At 47.1% G+C, this 22,303-nt stretch overlaps 1 protein-coding gene and 1 pseudogene across 1 annotated transcript in view; both read right to left on the bottom strand.

The window, feature by feature from the left end:
- The window catches only part of ZNF574 (zinc finger protein 574), a 42,112-nt gene extending 33,073 nt beyond the window's left edge, over positions 1-9,039 (bottom strand). Inside the window, exon 1 of the mRNA XM_085615594.1 lies at positions 8,920-9,039. The gene's annotated coding sequence lies outside the window, so the exon portion shown is untranslated. The remainder of the gene's footprint in view (positions 1-8,919) is intronic.
- Positions 9,040-14,529: 5,490 nt separating this feature from the next.
- LOC146808777 (2-aminoethanethiol dioxygenase-like) lies at positions 14,530-15,021 on the bottom strand (annotated as a pseudogene).
- Positions 15,022-22,303: the final 7,282 nt, after the last annotated feature.

The following is a 22,303-nucleotide window of genomic DNA, read 5'->3' as shown; positions in this document are numbered from 1 at the left end:
ATGACAACAAGCAGCGTGCCAGACGTCTGATCCCGCTTCACTATGTCCAGCTACATATCATCAGCAACAGCCCCAGGCCTCTCACTGACACTCTCAGCAGAGAGGTCAGGCATTGCATGGGGACGGGGAAATAATGCACCTCTAAGTGGTCAGGCACTGGCTGTAATGTTGCGCGGGGGGAGGATATGTAGACATATTGTGTGTGCTTTTGTTTTGAAATCAGAACAGTATTTAACTCAGACACGCATAAAAAAACACCCTCCCTCACACGACACACACTTCACAGATTCAGTCAGGTGCAACATACCATTTCAAGGCAGCGCACAATGGAACAGACTAGACTTTACACTTAGAGACAGATATATTCAGAGAAGATGTGTTTTTTCTTTTGGGATGTAGTACCCAGCCAAAGAAATGAGGGCGGAGGTGAGGGGTCGCCATTATACCTAATTGTGGAACCGTGGGCAGATCTTTATCTCGCTCTGACACAGTGCCATATTTTAACCAAAATTATGATAACTTTCAAAATTGGCAACCTCTAGTTAATGGTGCAAATGTGCAAACCAAACATTTACACCTATGCAACTGTCTCAAAAACACTTAGCAATTAAAATCGACATTTACCCTCCTATCTGTGGGCAGGCACCTTGGGAAGTTGGGGTCAGCACAGGGTGCGAGGTGAGCACGAGCACAGAGGCCCGACTCCGATCGGGTCAAGAGTGCATATTTAGCAGCGCCGGCAGCACGGCCCCCACCCGCCCGTGGCGCCGAACGTGACGTCACGAAGGCGCGCTACCCAATGCGCTTTCGAGGTCGAAGGCCGTTCAAGGGGATTCAAATCGAATCCCAAACTCATGTTTTTTGCCGCCCTCCCCCTTTTGCCGCCCTAGGCAGCCGCCTAGTCTTGCCTAATGGTAGAAACGGCCCTGTGGATGGGTTGGTCAAAGATAATATAATTGAAGAAACAATCGGCTGAATAGGTTTTTCCAATAGTTCTTTTTAAAAAATGGTGGTTTTGAGGGCTTTAAATTCTAGTTTATTAGTAGATTGTCACTGAATGGGCAAAATCAATGACTGTTTCCACTTTGGAGGGTGTGGAAAAAAAAATCCCTTTTGGACCTCAGAGCAACGTACCATCAAATTGTTCTCTGAAGAGTCTAAACAGTTATTAGCATTCATCACGCCCCATGGTTTTGAGTCAATTTACCACAATGCCTTTTGGTCTAGCCCCCGCGGCTCATGTGTTTCAGAGGGCTTTGTTTCATATATTTAGAGATGTTGACAAGTATGTGAAATGCTTTTGGGATGATATTTTGATTCTCCAGGACGGAGGGGGGAGCACTTACACCATACCATTGAAGTGCGTGATAGGTTAAAAGAACATGGGTTGACTCCAGGGATGCAACTGCAAAATGTTCAAGAAATCTGTTGAATATCTTGGTCACACGGTCTGATGATGGAGTAGTGCCAAAAACAATCTAGTGTTGAAGCTATTACTAAGTAAACCATACTTTCTTCATATAGCATGTTTGCATTTGGTTTTAGCTGTTCGTATTTGTTAGTATTTTAGTTCACTATTTTTGTACATATTTTTGAGGTGTTTTTTTCTAGTGGTTGCTCCCATCCATGTTTTGTTTTCTTTAGGAAGGAGATGTGTTGTATTCTATTAATAGATGTAATGCGCACATGCTGATATGTTTTGCATTGCGTTCTGTATCCCATGTGAATGGGGTGCTTGCTGGAAATTTTGCTGTGTTGCCTGGAAAAAAAAAAACTTTCCTGGCATGGACTCATTATGCATTTGGATTTCAAAATTTTGCTTTGCTTTTGTTGTGAATTCTTGCTTTAGTCATTACCTTTTTTTGTATTGTTGATTGCACACTTTTTTGGGTACACAAGTCCTTGCGCTGTCTCCAGCTCAGACATGTTATTTCAGGAGTGTCATCGCGTACACACACATACAACTTTCTCTAATGCAAAAGCCCAAGCGTTGTATTTAGTAGTGCTTTCCAAATTGCATGCATTAAACTTTATTTCAAGTAAAATCTGCTTGGACAGCTCCTTTGTGTGCCTTAAGCAGTTTGTGTGCGCCTCTGGACCAGCCGACTACGCTCTCACCATACATCACTACAGAACACAAAGGATGCAGACTACATTGTTTCTGTCACAGACACTCCTATGGTTGCATAGACACTATCGGCATTTATACTTTAGCATTGCTCTGGCTTGGACAATGAGCATCTGCTGCTATATTCTGTATATTCTAACAGATACATTTTTATGCACTTTTGATTATTTATTCACGTATTTTGCTCAATGCACAGCACTTTTTCAGACTGGTTTTTATAATGGAGTATCTAGATTTTAGGCCGGGTGTGACTTAAGAATTTGAATCTTATAAAATGATGGTATACATAGTTTCAGCGTAATTAAGTTCTGTCAGTATTACTATACAAACCTGTCATACATTTCAGAAAGTGTGAGGAAAGCGAAATCTAAGAGAGAAGCGTTCTTAACTAAGGTATTGGGAGCCCTGAACATGTCAAAGGTTAGTGCTGAACTCTGTACAGGCCCCGCTGCCACCATCAAGAAGTCGATGAGTGACGAAACCATCACTGGGGTGTTATCAGGAATCCATTCTCCCACAACCATTATGCTATAACAGCAGGAGTGTAATGATGATATAGTTTCCACAGGCGCATGGTTTCATTTGGTCCGCTGACTTCTGCTAGTGGAGGTGCAGAAAGGTTTCTGAATAAATTCACAGAAAAGCATGAGAAAATGAGAGGAAAAGTCTGTTGTGTATGTCATGCCACCTTATGATCGAACAGCAAGGTCTTGAGCATCCTCCTGAAGGTCAGCAGGTCTTGGGTCTGTCGTAGGCTCAGTGGGAGGGTGTTCCATGTCTTGGCGGCGAAGTGGGAGAAGGATCTCCCGCCAGTGGTTGTTCTACGGATGCGCGGGACAGTGTCGAGAGAGAGGTCGGCGGAGCGTAGCTGGCGGTTGGGGATGTAGAAGAAGAGCCGTCTGTTGAGGTAGGTTGGGCCAGTCTTGTGGTGTGCCTTGTGTGCGTGGGTGAGGAGCTTGAAGGATATCCTCTTGCTGATGGGGAGCCAGTGCAGGTCCTTCAGGTGGGGGGGTGATGTGGCCGTGGCGTGGTACGTCGAGAATCAGTTGTGTCGAGGAATTATGGGTGCGTTGTAGTCGTTTGATGAGCTTGTTCAGGGCTCCCGCGTAGAGGGCGTTTCCGTAGTCGAGTCTGCTGCTGACAAGGGCCTGGGTCACTGTCTCTTACATCTGCCGGGATCCATCTGTAGATCTTGCGGAGCGTGTTGAAGCAGGAGGAGGAGACGGCGTTGACCTGCTTGGTCATTGAGAGCGTTAAATCCAGGATGATTCCCAGGTTGTGTGCGTGGTCGGTGGGTGTTGTGGCTGCTCCCAGTGCCGTCTGCCACCAGGAGTCGTCCCAGGCTGAAGGGTTGGGGCCGAGGATGAGGTCTCCGTCTTGTCCGAGTTCAGCTTCGGACGGCTGGCCTTCATCCAGTCGGCGACGGCCTTCATTCCTTCGTGGAGCTTAGCATTGGCGGTGATGGGGTCCTTGGTGAGGGAGAGGATCAGTTGAGTGTCCTCGGTGTAGGGGATTATGTGGAGGTCGTGCTGTTGGGCGAAGTGTGCAAGCGGGGCCATGTAAATGTTGAACAGTGTCGGGCTGAGGGAGGATCCCTGGGGTACGCCGCAGATCTCAGAGTCTTCGAACCGGAATGGAGGGAGGCGGACGCCCTGGATTCTGCCGGAGAGGGAGGAGGTGGTCCATTCTAGAGCCTTCCCTCGGATCCCTGCAGCTTGGAGGCGTGCGCGTAGTGTGCGGTGTCGAAGGCGGCGGAGACGTCTAGGGGGACGAGTGCTGTGGTCTCACCGTTGTCCATCAGGGTCCTGATGTCGTCGGTAGCGACGATGAAGGCGGTCTCGGTGCTGTGGTTGCTGCGGAACCCTGACTGGGAAGGGTCCAGGATTCTGTTTTCTTTGATGTTTCGGGTTAGCGGTTTGTTGACTATTTTCTCGATGACCTTGGCCGGGAAGGGGAGCAGAGAGAAGGGCCGGAAGTTCTTGAGGTCTCTTGGGTAAGCCTTGGGTTTTTTCAGTAGGGCGTTGATCTCGGCATGTTTCCAGCTCTCTGGGAAGGTCGCGGTCTCGAGGGAGAGATTGAGGACGTTGCGCAGGTGGGGTGCGATGGAGCTGCTTGCTTTGTTGAAGACGTGGTGCGGGAAGGGATCTGACTGAGAGCCAGAGTGGATTGTGCTATTGCTTTGATTGGGAAGATGAAAACTGTATCCATAAAGTATTAAGCTATACTTGATATAATGTTTGAAAGTTTAATGGATATTAACGCACAGATGACTACATGTAATATTGTTACAGTCATAATTAATCAAACAAAAGCTTCCTTACAAATGTGTAGCGACTACATTTAATTAAAGCTGGCAACTTTTTCCATAGACAAAAGTCACTGTATTGGTTGCACCATAGCATTTGCACAGACTATGGATCTAACAGCTATACGGATGGCGCACTGGGTTGCAATCCTATACCCAATATTGTGTAGTTGTCCCATGCAAACAACTATAGTAGCTGCAGACTGTGCAAAGCAATTTGCTTATGGTCCACGTCCCGTCCTATCCGAGTAGACCCATTAGGATTTTAGTTTGGTTTTTATATAGCCTCCAGGCTAAGCAGTCGGACCCTAAATTAGATACACATTGTATTATGTGCTATACAAATAGGGCATGGTTTTAGGACTGAACCAAAAAAAATAAAAAAAGTAAAATAACTAAGTCAGGCGATTCTCATCACACTATGATATTTAGTAATCATTTTCGAACTGGGACAACTATCGGAGGGCAAACTTGAACAGTCAAGACACTATTGGGTTGGAGGGTTGTAATAGGATAGCTGCCCTTTCTTTGCTTCAGGTTAGTTAGCAGGAGTATGGGAAATCAAGTCTTCTAAACAGGGGAGTGAACATTGTTATAGCCTTTTATCTTATGGGCTGATATCTTCAGAGTATCAACAAATCTGCCGCCACTGTCCGTTTCCAGACCCTGCAGGGAGGAGCTGTTCCCTCCTAACAGAACACTGTGCTGGCACATAGCTGGTGCCACCAGTGCGGTAGGAACAAAAATGGCCTAACTGACATTCAAAAATAAACTCAAATTAATTAATAACAAACCCTTAAAATATATCTTACTTGTACATGATGGAATATCAACTTTCTAACAAAGTTGATATATTGGCTGAAAAATGAAAATGCGTGCCGTCTCAAAGAACAAACTGCAGTGACAAAGTCTGTATATTAACTGGAAAATTAAGTGATCATTTGAAGAATCCTTTGACAGAATACTAGTTTGAATGCAAGTTTCAAAAAGCCAGTGCGCATGCATCTGGTTATTAAAATAAATACGTATAAATATTTGACTCTTTGTACGAAACATCACTGTGAAAAAATCAGAAGATAAAATAGCAGTTCCTCATTCATTTTTCAGACAGTCCATGCGTCGGCACACATTGTTGTAAAAATAAACAATAAACACACTATATCTGTTGTGTTAAAATCAATGAAAGGATAGGTTAGTTCGAACGTTCACCCTATCACGTAGGGACGTTCTTGTTATCAGGAAAGTAAAATACGGCAAACAATTGCTTGAAAAATGTTGACTAATTGATTGAAAAGAACAAACTGACGAACCAAGCAGAAGAATAAATAGTACTCTTTGTGTAAGATCTGTATATGGTTAATTTCTATGATGTTTGTTTAAGCAGCAAATCCAAAAGATATTATGATAGCATGGCAAACAAGTCAAACTAGTCGCATTTAATAGAAACAGATCGTGTACTCGTAGCAATAGAAACAGATCGTGTACATCTAAAGTGTAGCAAGACACCCAATTCAGACTCCTCACTAAAACCATATATGCAAATAACTGTTACAATGAGGCCATCCTCTAAATACCAGCCGTCCGAATAAATAAACTTGTATGTGCAAACCAATGCCTGAAAAGTCCTCACTTAAAGGCCGCCAACTTTCCATGCAAGATCTTTATGGAGTTTTAGAAAGAATCGTTGACATGAGATCGTCCAAAAACCAAAACAACCCAGCCATGCTGCATCACACAGGCCACGATCGCCAACACTTGGACTAAACTGGACAGGGCACAGAACCCTTGTAAGAGAACAAAGGGTGGCACTCGTACGATGGGACAGGAGGAAATGACAATCAGTATAAGAGAGGGCGTCCTGCCCATCAGACACAATGGGCAACAGCCTGCCCATGGATCCATTCCGGCACAACCAGGGATGTAAGTGGTTGGAAAAAATATGGGTTCTTCCAAATGGGCGTGGCCTATGTAATTAAGGGCGTGGCTTAAAAACAGGTAAGCTAAAAATTTATGTTTTGCATAGTGTGTCACTCGACTGGTATTTTGTACTTCTGTCATTGCATCCAGATATACATCAAGTAACATTACACCTACTACAAGCCAGGACTATTGTCTGTCAATGGTTCATAGATGCATAAGATAAATTAGCAAAAACTATGGCTTCATTGTATAGAATAGTGAAACTGCTTCAGTTCTGAAATGATGAGTGTGAAAGACCTACACCAAGTCTCTCTGAAGTTACATCAAAGGTATTTATGTTCTGTTAAGTGGATTTAATATAGCGCACAACTCGCCCCTGGGTATCTCGGCGCTAGGCCCGTTTAGTAAGTGTCTGTAGGGAGATGAGATTGGAGTTAAAATAGGTGGGCTTTCAGCAATTCCTTAAATTTGCAATAGTTAGCACATGTGCGGACATGCATTGGAAGCTTGTTCCAGTAAAAGGGGGCAAAGTAAGAAAGTTCTACCCCCACATCTTGTTGAGCGAGTGCGGGGGGGGGGGGGGTACACACAGCAGGGACTTATCACATGAATGTAATCTTCTGCAGGGAGCGTATGGTTGGATTTTTAATTGCAGATATCGGAGCCCTTTGCCTCGTAGCCGTATAGCGTTATAGGTAAGAGCACAGAGCTTAAAAATACACCTTTATTTCACTATCAGCCGGTGCAGTTCCTTTTACATTGGATCAGAAGAGGTGTCTGGGTGGAGGGGCTGAAAATTAGCTTGGCTGCTGTGTTTTGAACTACCTGTAATTTGGCTATTAAAAGTACCATTATTAGCTGCCCCCAAGAGAGCATTGCCATATTCTAATCGGCTCATTAGATATTATCTCAAAGCCAAAAGGCTCTACGATCTTGACAAGGTGGGGGGGGGGTGGAGGCACGTACATATTAAACAGAGTGGGGCTCAAACATGAGCTTGTCTAATCACATTTTATGATATGAATATAGGCCAAGGATGACAGTCTGATATCTATCTTGCAGAAAAGAGCAGAGTCACTTAAGCGAAAGGCCTTTTATCCCAATCTCTTGCAGCCTCTCTATCATCCTGACATGGGAGATCATGTTTAATACTGCTAAGAGGTCTAAAAGCAAGGGAAGGCCAAGTTGCCAAAGTCATGTGTAAGTCATAGAGAGTCAGTCACTGCAAAAAGCGCAGTTCCTGTGCTATGGCCTGATCGAAAGCCAAATTGCAAGAAATTTATGATTTGATTCCAGGTAGGCTGTTAGTTGTTTATTTATTAAACCTTAAGCAGTTTGCCCAAAAGGGGGGAGTAGCGATGTAGGACGGTTGTTTGCCATCACTATTTGATCCAGGGTGAGTTTTTTCAGAATAGGTGGTACACAGGTAACCTTCCATTCAAGAGGGATAGTGCCAGTTTCTACTGAAGAACTGAATATCTCTAAAATAGCTGGTGCAAGACAATTGAATAGCGATGCCATTACTTTAGGGGGGCGATATCCATAAGAGAAGCTGATTTGGCTGAATTCAGTGCTTTACTCACTTCCTCTGAGGTAAAGGGTTCGAATCAGTCAAAGGAATAGGTCCCATCTGTTATCAGAGTCACTTCACTGCTAGTGTTGCTAGCTATAGTGGAGCTGAAATATTGAATTTCAGATATATATTGGAGATTTTCTCCTGAAAGAAATTAGCCAGTAAGTCACAGTTCTTGAGACCCCATAGACAGTTGTGTACATGCCAGACGAGAAGTAAAATGTTGCACACTTTTAAATAGTGAAGAGTGTTACTGGTCCAGAGGTAAGATTTTTTTCACCCCCAGGGGGGGGGGGGGGGGGGGGGGAGGGTAAAAATGGAGAATCTAATAGGCTCCTGCCCCAGCTTTTTAGAACATCCGCACCGGCAGGACCCGGCCCACTTAAAGCTCCACCCACAGCCATCAGTCTATAATATGAGCAGGGCACCTTATAATAAGGGCAGGGTGGATGGGGTGCAGGCAGGGTCCCAAGCCTATACAGAGACAGATCAAGGAGGTGAGGCAGGGTCTCAGGCCTGTAAATTGATGGACCGGGAAAGGGTCCCAGGCTATGGATGAACCGAGTCACAACCTGTAAAAGGATCGGGGCAGGGTCACAACCTGTAAATGGATCGGGGCAGGGTCACAACCCTGCACGAGGTAGACTCTCCTGCAGAGGAAGCGCTGGGTAGCCACGTTTACCGGGAAGGGAAGCGCCCAGCTAGGTTCTCCTTCGTCCCTGTCCCAGTGACGGGGAGTGCCCAGGCCCCCAGTAATCGAACACCAGGACAGCGTTTCTGTGAGGGAGCAAAGAGATACACCGAACCCGTCGATGAGACGGCAGAGGGCCCCAATCCAGCCCGGAGCTAGACCGACGGCCACCAGCCCTGGGCGAGTAATCAGAGGGCTGCCAGTTTTAGGGAGGAAATGGGCATCCCTGCCCCTTAAAACAGACAGTGTGACAGAGAAGCACCGGCACAGCAGCCACACCGAGCCCGGCTAATCATACTTACATGGACCGTCCGTGAATGCAGCCTCATGTCCGTCGTTGATCTTTTAACGGATATCATTTGCCCACATTTTAGCACTTCCGGGTCGCATAACAACCAATCCTACGGCTGAAAGTTTTCCGGGTGTCGTCTTGTAGTCGTAGCTTGTGGTAAAGTTAAAGGTGACCTAGGATTGGATCATCGGGAACACCTAAGCCAATCAGAGCGCGGGGTACAGAACAAAGAAGTGCTGATTGGCCGTGTAGTCAGCACGTGCTCCTGCCGAGCTGTCGCCGACGCCTGGCAGCCGGTGAGTCCCGCCCACTCTGGCGCGGCCTTGTCTTGGCGGAAGCTCGCTAGAGCTGCAGTTTTAGTCAGTCCCTCTCTCTGCCCGTTCGGTGCGTGAGAGGGGATGTGGTATCGGGCGTTTGGAGGAGGGACGGTGGTCAGTCCCGGCGGCTAGTGGTCTGCTCAGCACTGACGGGGTTGAGAAGGCCGGTCAGGTCCCCTTCACTAGGGCACAAGTCCTAAACAAGCATTGAAAATGCAATAGGTCTCGCCTTTGATTAAATTAAAGCCATTTGCTTTGCTAATGGTATTGTATAGCAAAGCAAATGGCTTTAACATAATGAAAGGCGAGACCTATTGAATTTTCAATGCTTATTTGTTTCTCGTTTTCCCCCTGCCCCCAAATATTACGAATTTTGAAAGGTATCCTCAATTCCAGGAGGCGATACCATGACATCTAGATAGTCTCCATTCAAAAGCTTCTAGTTAGGAACCTCCTTCCCCCCACCCATCTTCCTACAGAAACAAAAGTTGCACTAGTGTAGCCAGATAAAACACGTTTAAGCTTTTGGCATTGTTAAATGACTGGCTTTTATTTATGTTTTAAAAAGCAACACATAAATAACAAGCATTTGCAATGCAATAGGTCTCACATTTACGTGAGTTTGAGCTATTGACATTGCAAATAACAATGCCTTTTATTTTTGTTTTTAAAACATAAATAAAAGGCATTGTTATTTACAATGCCAATAGCTTAAACTCGCGTAAAAGCGAGACCTATTGATTGCAAATGCTTGTTAAAACTGCTGGTGCTAAGGACCTGGCCCACTTAAAGCCCTGACTATAACTGTTTCATTTCTATGGTTTTGAGAAAGTAAGTTGTGAACCCAACTATAACGTCCCTCCAACTTTTGTTTTTTTAGTGAATTATATACATAAATATATATACATTCATGCATACACGCACACACAGGTCAAGAACATGTTATCATTTATTATCATGAAAGAGATGATCTTCTGGACCTGAATCACCCTCTGGAAATTCTCTGCTCACACTATGAGTGTATGCAAAGAGACTATACACGGATTGTGTTTAAATTCTTGAGTTTATAACGTATCCACCGTATGGCATAAACTACGTATGCATATCTACAGAAAATAAAGTGCTGGGATTGAGGCATGGAAAAAACAACAAGGCCTTAATATTGATGGCATGCAGTCTTGATGGACGTAAATGTCAACTCAAACTGAATAAACATTGTTGACTACAGAAGATAAATGACAGTTGATCCAGTCGTGATTTTAAACTGCGACCCTCATTTAATATATCTATGCAACAATGGCTTTACCCCTCAAAGTTGTAGTGTTACAGCCCAAGGGCTACACCAGAGCATGATGTACCTCTCTGCTTTCATATGCTGCGTACAGAATAGGAATCTGCAGGTAAGTGAAATAAGTTGCAGGAAACGTTTCTTGAAAGAAGCGTTTATTTGTATATTTCGCCACCCACTACACGGAGCCGCCTCCCAGTCCGGTGATCGAACGGCAACTGACTGGATGCCACTCGAACCCGTAAGGAATACTCTCTACCTGCACCACTGACTGGAAAGTGAGCATTCACTGCAGCTGATTGGACGCTCTCAGAAAGTGAGGGAAGTATTTCTAAGAACACTTCTGCTGTTTTACTCGACCTTCATCAACATCAGACTATACTAGGTGATGTGTCGCTCAAGAATGTCAAAGCTTAAAAACTGTTCTGGTCGGTTATCAGTAATGAATAGTGAACCATGATAATCCCCGAGGCTGGTCGTATCCAGTATAAACCTTGTAAATGACTGCCAACCAACACCCACAGAAAAAAACCCACAGGAAAACACCCACAACAACAATGGAGCCACATAACATTATACGAGCATGAGGCTCATTTCTACCATCACATATTCAACAAGTCTGTAAACTAAAAAACTCAGAACAGACAAGCCTGTGGGGTAAACACCTTAGTGGACTGTGGAAAAGGGGCCATCACAGGTGATTAAAGCGGTTAGCATAGCGAAAGCCATCAACTGTGTGCCCATCTCCAACACCTTTTCACTTAACACAATCATTAATCACACTCTAGTCCGGTGTCAATGGCTCTGAATAATATATAGTGTAAGAGACGGGGCGGGCGTCAACCGGACAGATATTAACGATAGAATAATTCATGGCAGCCGTGCACTGGAAGCTGCTCACAGTCGCCTCGCATAGCTCACCTTCCCAAACAGAACAAAGAAAAACAAACCCTCCCAGTACAGGAGGCATGCAGCCATTCCTCCCAAGCCAGCACACATCAACAGACCCATGGACAGGACTCCGATGACCAGAATCATACTGACAGCACCCGCCCCTTGCCCCTGAAGTCATGCACTTGAGCATCACCCTCCCCCCCATATTACACACATTCAGAAACACTCCAACCTTTCAATAAACGAGCGCAAGACTATCATGGCCTCCAGTGCAGGAAGAATCCTCTTGGCGTATAGAGCACCATGGCACACAACCTTAACGACCACCCATCTCACAATGCTGTGATGAACTGCCACCTTTCGCACATGCAGGGCCGGTCTTGGGCTAGCTCCACAATTAAATCAATGTAACATATAAACAATAGCCATTGTTCAAACTGCCCCCTGCTGGCGAGAGCCTCGCTTACCTAACATGACGATTCCGTTAGCGATATAATTAGGTCTCCGTGGGGGCTACGAAGTTGCGGTTCCTGCGATTGGCAGGATTTCCTCAGCTCTCCCTGATTGGGTGCTGTCCGGCAGAAACTTGTCCTTCAGTGGCCTATTGGGGGGTTGTGAATCTTTGATTCTGCAATGCCGGGAGGTTCCTGGGATACTTCAAGCTGCTTTCCCTGCAGCCAAGAGCGAGTGAATGGAACAGAATTTCTGTGCACCGTCATTTATATGGAGGGCGGTGGCGAGGCCTCTTCCTCCTTCCCCCACCGGCTCCACTTGCTCTCAGGAGGGTAATTTCCCACCGACCGGGATGGCATTTGGGCTCCTCCGCCTGCTGGGCTGCGGCTGCCTCAGCCAACTAACTTCCTGAACAAGCGCTCACCGTGACGCGCTCGCAATGACGTTTGCCTTTTTCTGCCGTCCCACTTGGATGGCCTCGCCTGCTAAAAGGGTTTCTTGTCTTTATGGGGCCATGTGTTTGGCCCCATAAAGATAAGAAACCTTTTGCGACGAACGCCAAGCAGGCCAGGCCGTCCAAATGGGACGGCTCAGAAAGCCAAGTGAATACATCACCGACACCTCTTTTCCAATGGCTGGCCACCGTTTAGCATCAACGGTGACGCCAGCCAATGGAAAAGAGGGGCGGGGCTTAATGCCCCTTACAGAAAATACCCACATCTCATTAAATCTCGCCAGCGAGACTGCGCGCAGCCTACGCCAGGCGAGACCTAAAGGGCAATGTCATTTACAATGCCAATAGCTCAAACTCGCGTAAATGCGAGACCTATTGCATAGCAAGTGCTTGTATCTTCAGTGTTCACACATATTTTTTTGAATGGATTCCAGCAATAAATAGCTTTTTAGGTGTTGACCAATCATGTAATTAGTGTAGATGTCTAATCTCTAAGATTGCGCAAGAGGTAGACGTGTTTTAACAACCTAGTAAGACTAACTATGACAGTTTTAATGTTTTTATGAAGGATCTGGGCTTATCTATTAATGTTTCTAAAACCTTTATCATGAATTGTGGAAATAAGAAGTACAGAGGCCGGGGAATGGATCTTTTTCTGGAAGGCAATAAGATATCCCAAACGATAAGTTTTTCATATTTGGGTATCCTATTTAATGATGACGATACCTGGACAAAATCCATGACTGCGAAAAAAAACTCACATTTATGAGAACCACCAGTGCACTTGCCACTTTTCGTAGAAAACTGGCGCGTAAGCTACCTGGTTAGATTATACAAATTTATAAGGCCAAATGTCTCTCAGTGGCATGTATGGAGCAGGGTTATGGGGGTTCATGAATACACTTTAGATACGATTGGTGGAAAATGCCTTCCTTCACCTTATTTTGTCGGTTCCTCAAAGCACGTCTACTGTTGCCTGCCATGAAGAATTGGGTCTTGCTTATGTAACAGATCTTATTAAATTAGAACCCATACTCCTCTGGCACAGGATATGGACAATGGAACAGACGGTACTGAACAGAACTATTATGTCGGATGTAATGAGACTTCATGGGATTCGTACGATCCCCTGGATGAAGTATGTTGAGTCCTTTTTTTCACTATTAGGTAACTCAGAGTTTTACTCAAACCCCAGCTCAATGATTGGTATCTCTAGAAAGGAGATAAAATCTAGGGGCCTTTTGTATCTAGCTGAAGAGAGAGCATCAGGTGAGCTTGCGAAACACTGTGTATTGAAACATCAGTTAACACTTACAAGTGGAGGGATGGAACCGTACCTGTATTTTGTATCAAGCGGGTGTGATAGAATGCTGCTTTTTAGTTTCAGGTTAGGATCCATTCATAGACTATTGTCATTTCCTACAATGAATGACTGGTCGCACAAATTACCAGCCTGCCCGTGTGATTCCCAATCAACTCAGACAACATTACATATGATGTTTTTCTGTAAATTTTATGTGACACAAAGCAAAGCATTACTTGTACCTGTTTTAAGGGCGTATGGTTTAAGGCAGTGTCGTATAGGGCTAATTTGTTTGCAATGCCTAGAAAATGCACATATTGCCTGAAGGATTGCTTTATACATTAAAAGAGTGCTTCGAATCAGGAAAACAATGTGACGGGATAGTAAGGAGCAGAGGAGGTTGCATGGTGACCTGTGATATGTGATATGGGTATTCTTTATTCATATTCACAATCGTTTTTTGAATGTATTTCATAACTGATTTGAATCTGTTTTAGCTTGTATTTTATTTTTGGCACAAGGGGGTCCTGTTAGTTTTAGTAATGTTTTATTAAATGGAAATTTTATAAATCCAGGGAAATTGAATTGCTATGAACTTGTTTTAATAATTGTTCCAGTAATTGTTTTTTATTGTGCTTTTATGATTGTTTTTCTACAATCGAATAAAGCTTATTTCGATTGATTGATTTGATTGACCCCTTGCCTACCTCTTCCTGCCAGGTCCATCCTGTGACATCCACACGCAGTCAGGCAGTCTGCTTGTGCGTCCACCTAACACACGGGAGGACAGACGCGGCCTGCACACCCACTGTCTCAAAGAGCCAGGGCCCCAAGCACAGATTTGAAGCTTTCCAGGGTGAATGACACGGTTCTGACTAAGGTGCTCACAGGTCACTGATGCTCTCAAAGTGTCACGCTGGGCCCCGGGTAAGGTTCAGGGCTCGGCACAGCGCGTCTCTGTGAAAGGGCTGGAGGGGCGGGCTTAATGGCGGAGGTGATGTGGCCCCGGATACCTCCTGCAGCTGGTCCAAGCCACAGATGCTGAGGGTGCCGTAGGGCACCTTCATCATGCCGTGCATGCCCGGGTGGTCTTGCAGCGGGATACACGACTACCCGCTCCGCAGCAGGAAGACGCTCATGCTGAAGCTCTCCGTCTCGCAGATGTGCATGTAGGTGACGGGCAGGCTCTGTGGAGCGGCTGGCGGTGCACCGCCCTTGCATCTCCGCGGCGTGATCTGCAGGTACTCGACCCGCAACTCGTTCACCAGGTTCTTGAGCTGGTTCAGGTTGTCGGAGAAGGTCTTGCTACTCACTATGGGTGCCGCGGCTGTGGCGCCAGGGATGGTGAGCCAGGCTTGACGTGCGATCTGCTGGATGAGGGAGTCCATGTTATCCCGTGGCATCTTCTTCGTCTCCCTACGAATTGGCGCTGACCTGAACTTCTGTGGCCTCGTGAGCTGGTCGCCGCGGTCAAGCTAACACATTGCAGGCACAGCCTGAACCCCGCAACCTTCAATCCTTACCGGATCCACATCATGTTAATGGCAAAATCCTTCAACCAGAACTCTGTGAGCTATGTAGTACGGGGCTGTGAAGTTAAGCCTGCAACAGCCGCATTGCCCGCTGCACTTTCAAAGTGAAAGTGGGCATGCGCGCCCAATAAAAGCATTTTGCCAGTCACGAGCCAGCCTTTGACTATAAACACAACCCTCCTACATCACACCTGCAACGTGCATTCCAGGAAACACAATAAAACAACCTCCTCCTCCTCGCCCCCTCCTCCCGAAAAGCATTACGCGCGTGTGCCGGTACCTAGGGGCCGACGGTGGGAGGGAGGAAAAGCGAAAGCACACGTACGGACAAAAAAATGCGCGCACGTGTGAAAGATGGCGTCGGGCTGTCCACGTGCATTTTTTGTCCCTACGCATGCATGTTTAGCTTTGGGGATGGTAAGAGCAGCCATCTTTGTCCATCTAGACGCATGTGCATCCAGCTTTAGCTGAATTGATTCCAAAAGGTTCTCTCCATGGCGAGAGCAGTGCATGCGCTGCTTTTGCCAGGCGAGACCTAAAACCGAAGTGGGGGCGGGCTAACCTAGTTAGGCAGTATACAAGTGACATCACAGCGCACGGCATCACGGCGCATGACATCACAGAAATTGACATCATAGAAAGTAGCTTCACAAGCCATGACTTTACAGGAAATGGCATCACAAGAAGTGACATCAGATCTAAAGCCCTCACATATATGTTTGGCAGGTCTGTTGTGTATGTTTTAGAGCATTGTGAGGATAACAGTACTTTTGCAATATGCAATTGACTTTTGTAGGTAATAGTTACAGGTTGTTGCAATAGGCAACACAATTTCAAACACAATAATACATTGAGCTCAATGGGAACTTTAAGTTATATGCAATATTTACTTTCAGGATTACTTTTCTAATTTCTGGATCCTAGATTCAGTCCTGGGACAGTTCTTGGAAACAAGTGAGTAAATTCGGTTAAGTTACTGTTGTGATCTTTAAACAATATTTTGCTATTTTAAAAGTTGACACTTAGAAACTTTTTCTGAAAACTACCAATGTTATCCTATGGAAGGAAATTCACTTTACGGGTAAAGGGTAAAATATGTTCTCGTTACTTTTGTAATCCAGGGCTGGGCTCCTAGGCTCAGTACTGGGACCTCTATCTAAAACAGATAAGTAATTACGTTTTCACAGTTGGTACGATTTTTAAAGAATATTTGTAGTTTGCAAAAATCGACTCTAAGAAGAAATTTCACAGAAAAATAGTCAATGATTTCCTAGGGAAGAAAATTTGGTTAATGGTAAGTATGGTTGTGAGTAGTTTTCAGGGTCAGTGCTGGGCACCAAGATCCAGCACTGGGATCTCTCCTAATAGCAGGTGAGTAGTTCCGTTTTCGTTACTTGGTTGATTTTAGGTGAATATTTTAAGTTTTAGAAACTCCACACTTAGAAGAAATTTCTGAAGAAACCAGTCAATGTTACCCTATGGAAGAAAAGTGAGTTATCGGCTTTTGGGTAAGTACTCGACTGGCAGAGTTAAGGTTCTGGGCACAGACTCAGGGGTCTCCCAGGGTCAGGTTGGTACAGTTGTTACAGCCTCAGCGGCACTGGGGCGGCCGGGTGCAGAGTGAATTAGGCCCAATGTTATCCAATGGGAGGCAGGGGGGCCTTGGTTGGTGGCTGCTGACTAGCAGGACACGCGGCTGTGGGAGCTGGGCTCCTGGTCTCTTGCTCAGGGCAAATGGGGAAGTAGGTAGGAGTAGAAGTTGCACTGCCAGGGCCACTCGGGCGGCTGGGTGCAGGGTGCTTTTGAGCCTTCGGGCGCTCAATGGATTTCTATGGGAAAGCTCAAGGACGAACAAAGGCTGCAAGCTCAGGAACGAAGATTCTTCGGGGGCCACCACCACTTCAAGAGGTAAGGTGGGTAGTTGAAGGATAGGTAGGTACCCAGGAGTCGGGCATAGGGGGACGCAGGGCGCCGGGTGCAGGGGTGCCTTTTGATGTCGGGAAATCTTACCCTCTGTTGATCGCGGTTGGGGGGTCCCTGGTTCTGAGGCTGCAGGCGTCGTCAGGAGCGTCGAGGTGGGTCCTTGGGTGCTGCATTCGGGGTCACATTCGCCGAGGAGATGTCCTCGGGGTCTTTGTCCACTCCGGCACAGGCCAAGCTTGGCGGGTGCAGAGTGTGCAGGGTTTGCGGTTCCGGGCTGATGCCAGGGGTTAGAAACTTGCTTTGAGTAGAGCCACTGCTCATGGGAGTCCCAGATGCTCAGAGTCACAAGGTAGCCAGGTCCTCCGGGGTTTGTGAGGTTGCTGGCCACAGGAGGTGCCGGGATTTAGCAGGAGCAGGTTCGAGGGTCGACAGGCCAGTAGGCCTGGGGCCAAAGCAGTTGGTGTCTTCCTCTTCTTAGCAGCTGCACGGCAGGTCTTCTTTCTTCTTGTTCTTCTTTGCTTTTTCGGAATCTGGAATCTAAGGAAGGAAGATTCAGGGTGCCCCTAAATACTAAATTTAGGGGCGTTACAGGTAGGTAAAGGGCTGGGACCAATGGGTCCCTGCCCTGAGGTGGGTACACCCCCTATCCTGCCACTCTCCTTTGGGAGGGGGTGCAGTAGCCTAGTCCTGATTCGGCAGGGCTTCCCATCTTCAAGATGGCGAGAGCCCGGAGATGTGCTTCACCTCGCCTCCCCCACCTGAGGGGTGGGGTTGGCAGAGGCTGGCACATCCCCTGTCCTTACTTGGGGTTTCCGGCCAGTCTTCCCGTCAGAGTGGGGGTCAGAACCGGAGGGGGCCAGTTGCTGGGTACAGCAAGTGGCCTGGAGAAGCTCACAAAGGCGGCATGCCTTTGAAGCTTCCCCCTGCCCATCCTGGGTGAGGAGACCTAGCACCTCGCCCAGGATGTGCATTGTTGCAGGACCAGGAGAGTGGGGCTCTCCACCCAGGGGTCCAACAACATGTCTGCTGTGTGGCAGCCTAGACAGCCTCTCAGACAAGACGTGGATTGAAGGTTAGGTTTCAGGGGGCATCTCTAGGATGCCCTCTGTAGTGCTTTGTACATTAAATCCCACACTGGCATCAGTGCAGGTTTAATGTGCTGAGAAGTTTGATACCAAACTTCTCAGTCTTCAGTGTTGCCATTATGGTGCTGTGGAGTTCGTGTTTGACGAGCTCTCAGCACCATATACTCTTAAATGGCAGCACTGCACTTACAGTGCCCAGGAATGGACCTGGGTACTGTAGGGGCACAGGGCTCAAGCTCATGTGCCCACACCACTGGCATAGGGCACCCAGCTAGAGGGGTGGCTGATGTATGCCAGGGCAGTGTAGGTTGTGGGCATGGCACAGGATTTGTGCCATGTCGACTCTTTGCTTTGTCTTGTACCCAGACACTCAGCCTGCAAGGGCAGTGTGTTTATATTAGGGTACAGGGCCTCTAAGGGTGGCACAATAAGTGCTGCAGCCCCTAGAGGCGTTCCCTGGTCACAAGGCCCTGGGTACCTAGGGTACCATTTACCAGGGTTTGCCAATTTGGGTTTTAGGTTTTAGGGAAGTAACGTAGGCCCTGGGCACCTGATTGGCAGGAGTCTAGGGCACACTCAGTCAAAGTACATTCAGCAATTCAGCAAAAAGTGGGGCCATACCATGCAAGAAAGATGGCACTTTCTCACAATATACTATACCAAAATGAGTTATTGTGTGCACAGAGTCCAGCAGAACCCCAAAGGTAGGCAGAGGTAAAAGTAGATAACACCTTACTCTCTATTTTCGGTAGGTTGAGCGAGCAGTAAGGCTTTATCAGAGGGTAGTGTTAAGCGTTTATTGTACTAACTCAGGCAAAAAATATGTCACACACTGAACTCCGACCTATTTTGTTTGTATAAAATAATATTTAGTGATTTTATTTCTAGAACCAAGCCAGGCCTGGTGCAGGTAAGTGAAATGATACTTTGCAGTACTTATGCAGTGAATTACAGTTGGGATGCAGGTTCAAATGCAGTTGGTTGAGTTACAGGTAAGTCAACAGTTAAACATTTCTTTTCAGTTACTTTACAGTTTACTGCGCACATTACTTCTTGGATTACTTTTTAAATTGATTTTGCTAATCAGTATGATATGCCTAGATATCACGCTGAGACATTTCCTAGACAAAAGATAAGTAATGCAGTTTTTACACATATGCAGTTTTTCAAGATTTCATACAAACCAACTCCACATTTAGAAGGATTTTCAAAGAAAAGCAGTCAATGGAATCCTATGGGAGGAAATGAAGTTACGGTTTACAGTAAGTACTTGGTTGTGGAAGTTGGGTTTTTGGGGTTAGAACCAGGGTTTCCCCAGGGTTAAGGATGCACTCTCAAAGCACCCTCCGCGGCACTAGGGCGGTCAGGTGCAGAGTGCTGAGGCCCAATGTTATCCAATGGGGGAGAGTGGGCCTCTGGTTGGTGGCTGCTCACGGGCAGACCACAAGGTTTTTGGAGCAAAGCTCCTGATGTAAAGGCTCATGGCAAAGGGGGATCCGAGTTAGCACACAAGGTGCAGCGGCACAGGGGTGGCTGGGTGAAGGGTGCTGTTTTGGCATTGGGTGCCCTGTTGATTTCAATGGGGATTCTCCGGTTGCAATAAACACTGTAGGCTCAGGGACGAAGGTCTTCTGGAGTTGACCATCGGTTGGAGAGGTAAGTTGGGATGCTGGGACCCCGTCAGTTGGGTCACCCAAGGCTCTACTGACCTTTGGGTGATTACACCCTTGGTGTGCTCACCCCACGTGGGGAGTGGGCACAATCCCTAATCCTGATTGGAGAGTGCCTGCCATCTGCAAAATGGCAGGCACTGAAGAGTGGGCTTCACCTCGCTTCCCCCACCTGAGGGGTGTGGTCGGCATAGGTGGGCACATCTTTTGGGGCGTGCTAATTTTTCCCACCGAAAAGGAGGGGAGACAGGAAGGGAGCCTGCTCCTGATAGCAGGGGAGGCTGGGGGTCGTGTTACAAAGGCAGCATGGCCTTTGAAGCTCCCCTGCCACAGATGGCTCTTCCTGGCCTGGGGGAGATGTGACCACCTCCTCTCAGGAAAGGCTTTGTTTCTGGGCTCAGAAAGCAAAGGCTCCCCCCCCCCCCCAGGGGTCCAGAAATATTTCTTGTGGTGGCAGGCTGGTGTGTATCAGTCAGGGAACCCACCAGAGGCTGGTCCTTTTTCAGGGGGCATCTCTAAGATGCCCTCTGAGTGCATTGTATAATAAATCCCACACCGGCATCAGTGTGGGTTTATTATGCTGAGAAGTTTGCTACCAAACTTCCCAGAATTCATTGAAGCCATTATGGTGCTGTGGAGTTTGTAATGACAAACTTCCAGACCATATACTCTTTATGGCTTTACTGCACCTACAATGTCTAAGGATGAACGTAGACATTGTAGGGGTACAGTGCTCATGCAACTGTACCCTCACCATTGGTATTGTGCACTCAGCTAGATGGGCATAGGCAGTGGGTTGCAGGCATGGCACACAGGAATATGTACCATGACAACTCTTCACTTTTCTCTGCCCCAAAACATGCAGCCTGCAATGGCAATGTGTGTGTGTGTGTGTTGAGGTACAAGACCGCTAAGGGTAACACAATATGTGCTGCAGCCCTTTAAGGCCATCCCTGGTCACAGTGCCCTTGGTACCCACGGTCCCTTGTACAAGGGACTTACATGTGGCCATAGAGGTGCGAATTGGGGTACAATGGTACAGTTTTGGGAAAGAACACAGGCCCTGGGAACCTGATTGCCAGGGACCCAGGCACATCAAGTCAAAGCGCTTCAGTAGTCTGGCCAAAAGTGGGGGGTTACTGCTACAGAAACCCAGCTTCCTACACTTTCCCTTTAGAACAAACAAAATCAACGTATTTCCTCAATGAGTCGTTAAGGTGCTCGCACTGGTCTGCCAAATCGAGTATTATGAGGTAGTTGATTGGTATATTGGCTATTCGCTGATGACGTAGGTTCAGATGTTTGACCTGGACATTCAGGGGGGTTATTTCACTCACGCTCTCAGAAATAGACGAATACCAGGTCAAGGTGTGACAGGTCCCTTGCGATGGACTTGACGAGATGACTTGCAGCCACCTTGTGTCCTGTGGTCTTTACAACTCACTCTGGGTCAACAGCAAACGGTGTCCTTTTCCCACTTCTGTTGCACAAGTACACATTCCCCTCTTTTGAAGACTGTTTCCTGGGCATGTCAGTGCCAATCAGCATAGGTTTCAGAAACTGTAACTGGGAAGACTCCTGCTGCTCCTGCTCTCGTCGTCCTTCAGGTCTGCTGCAACGTCTGTGCCTGTGCTCCATACAGATTCTTCACAAGGCCTGTGGACATCTAAGACGCCTGAAGGAATCTCCCTTGGTGTGAAGGAGTCACTCCTGCATCTGCAGACACTGCAACAAAGCTGACCGGCCTGCTGTTCCTGGGCTCCTACGGAGTCTGAAAGGTTCAGCAACACAGGTGGTGGTTCTGTAATTCCATCGAGGCCTGTACTATCTTCATAGCATGTTTGAAGCCAGTATCCCTCGTTGGAACTGCTGAAGCAGAAGCCCTGTGCACCATGTTGACTTGCCTTTGCAGAGGCTTGTTGACTCTCTCCTCCAGAGATCTTCGGGCTCCAAGAAGCTCCAGCCTCAAGCATCTCCTTCAGCAAAGATTTTAGCCTGCACCGCATTCGTAGCACCATGGACCTTCATCTTTTGGTGAGCTGCTCAGGGTCCTCTTGAGAGTCCTGTGCCTTCGGCCCGTGGGTCCTCTCGAGTGTCTTCTTTGGCTCCAGTGGGCTCCCCTGCTTGCTCGGGGCCTGCTCTCACTTACCTGCTTGTGATGAGTCACTTGGACCTTTCTGGTCCCAACGCTGCACCTTTCTCAACGATTACGTTGTTTGCTGCTGCCATGGCTTGTTGGTGGTCATGCCGGTCACTGATCTCTTGGCTCTCGACATTCGATGTGGGACAGCTTGTGCATGGCTCGTGGTCTTCCTCTGCATCGCCTGGTCCATACAGCTGCAACTCCAAGGGCACTGTCAACTCTCCTGCATCCATGACAGCTGTGGGCATTCGTCTTCCGTTCCTCTTGGTCACTCCTAAGTGGCATAGACTCAGTCCCCTCGGCTTGCAGGTACCTCTCATCTTGAAACCGCC

The sequence above is a fragment of the Triturus cristatus genome, chromosome 7, assembly GCF_964204655.1.
Source record: "Triturus cristatus chromosome 7, aTriCri1.1, whole genome shotgun sequence".
Classification (NCBI taxonomy): domain Eukaryota; kingdom Metazoa; phylum Chordata; class Amphibia; order Caudata; family Salamandridae; genus Triturus; species Triturus cristatus.
This window is presented reverse-complemented; position numbering and strand designations above follow the sequence as displayed.